The sequence below is a fragment of the Castor canadensis genome, chromosome 11, assembly GCF_047511655.1.
Source record: "Castor canadensis chromosome 11, mCasCan1.hap1v2, whole genome shotgun sequence".
NCBI classification, from domain to species: domain Eukaryota; kingdom Metazoa; phylum Chordata; class Mammalia; order Rodentia; family Castoridae; genus Castor; species Castor canadensis.
The window spans coordinates 62553964-62556076 of record NC_133396.1 but is presented as its reverse complement, the minus strand read 5'-3'; the positions used below and the strand labels follow the sequence as shown (position 1 = coordinate 62556076).

At 46.5% G+C, this 2113-nt stretch overlaps 1 non-coding gene across 1 annotated transcript; it reads right to left on the bottom strand.

Annotated features, from left to right (window-relative positions):
• Nucleotides 1–1482: 1482 nt before the first annotated feature.
• Nucleotides 1483–1555, bottom strand: Trnaa-agc (transfer RNA alanine (anticodon AGC)). The gene has a single exon. It is a non-coding gene; the product is annotated as a tRNA-Ala (tRNA).
• Nucleotides 1556–2113: the final 558 nt, after the last annotated feature.

Genomic DNA, 2113 nt, shown 5'->3' with positions numbered 1-2113 from the left:
TGTCACCAAGTGGGTAAACTAGAGTGAGCTATTTAACCTCTCTGGGCTCCAATAGGGAAAATACAGTCAGTCTTGTTGAGTCATTGTCAGGATTCAATGAGCTCAGAGACAACAGTGACCAGCTTGGGGGAACCTCTCCATAAATGGCCTTATTATTGTTGGTGCAATGCCCTGCTTTGCCACAGGCAAACAGCTGGGAGGGACACCTGCGCCCTCCTCTTCTTCCTCCCCACACTTGTCCCTGTTCTCCCAGTCCTGCTAAGAAATGTGTTTTTCTTCCTGTTGCCCAGCCAGGATTTTGTTCTTCCTACCTAACTGCTGAGCTGAATGCTAATGGGCCGAAGCTCAGTCTCAGCCTATGGAATCCTTCCAGGGAACAGCTGGTCCAACCACACATGGTGCTCTTTTGCAGGGGAACTGGGAGAGTAATTCTGCAGAAGGTGACAAGGAAGTATCTGGATCCAGCCTTCCAGTGAGACTTCAAGATGCCCTGACCTTCCTCAGATTCTCTTAGCTGGACAGAGCATCTGTGACCAAGTTGGTGGTCTCATCCCATCCTGGACCCCAGTCTCCTCTTTTGTCAAGTATCTGAAGTGGACCTCTAGCTCTAAGATCTCACTTATCTCAGCCTATCACTGACCCTCAGCCTGCTGCTTCAGAGTCCAGTGCTCTCGTGTGCACTTGCTGTTTCTTTCTGTGTGGTTAGATAGCGTTGACATGAAGGCCATGGAGGTAAAGTGATGAAGGAAGGTCTCCCTCCATCAGTCTGAACCTAAGAACTGTACCCGGGTAATTCCTCACACGATCTTAGAAGTGGGTTTTCCATTCCAGTGGCAGCCAGTGAGGCCTAGCACCTGGCCATGCAGCCAGGATGCAGCCGTCTCCTTTCTAGAGTGGGATGTGGTGTCTCCGGGAGCAGAGCTGTGCAGAAGCCTCCCAGGACATCCCAGAGACCCACAACCAAGTCATGCCCACCCTGAGAATCCCTCAGATCCTTCTCTCTGTTCTTGGGCTTTGCCAGTTTTGCACCCCCGTACCTCAGGTGCCTGCAGTCTTCCTGGGACCTCTTTTCGGAACACTTCCCCTTCCCACCCTGGGCAGTACATATCTTACATATCTTTCTTCTTCCTCTGCTTTGGAGTCACAGCTTCTTCCTGGGTGAGACCTCTCTGTAGACCAAGTCTTTGTGTTTGTGTACCCCATATGCTAATGAGAGCACGACAGGGGAGCATATTGTGTGCATCTGTGAGTTCACTGAATGTGGGCTGGGGACAATGAGGGTCTGTAAATGCGTTGTCTGGGTAACAAATGTATTCATGTGCACCTGGGTCTGTCTGCCTGTGCATACGTGTATATGTGTGGGCTTCCACGTGGACAAGTTGTAGATACACATTTCTGGGTGTTTGCATGAATGCATGACTATAATGTCCAGGTGTTACATATGGACATTAGAGGATATGTTCCACTCTCTTTTTTTTTTTTTGGTGGTACTGGGGTTTGAACTCAGGGCCTCATGCTTGCTAGGCAGGCGCTCTACCACTTGAGCTACTCCACCACCTTTATGTTCCATATATATGCATATGTAACTGTTAAACTGTTAGGTGACTATATCTGATAAGTCAGATCAGTTGTCTCTATTATAGATAAGATAAGGTGTCATCTACAATCTCTAAGGAGTCAAAAATGACTCCAATATGCCTCGCATCTACAGAACCCCAGGTACATTCCAGAGCTACTTTAAATAGTCTATTAATTGTGGGTCTCACATGATGTTTAAAAGGCATGTAAGTGGTCAAAAACAATTATAATGAAAAACAAAATGCTTTTTTTTTTTTATAGATGTGGTATCTGGGGCACAGAATGTAGAAGGGGCTTCCTCAGGCTCACACAGCAAGTCAGCTGCTGAGCTGGGGATGAAAGCTGGGGACCTTGTCTCCCAGTCTGGTGCCCCTCACTTTTTGCTGCCCTGGCTGTGATTTGAAGATTAAGGCTAGTTTGGATATGAATGAGCTGTATTCATTTGCCCATTTTTAATAATTATAGTGATTATCTTATTATTTTTGTTATAAGGGTTCTTTATATATTATGGATATAAGCCCTTTGTTGTTTTTTT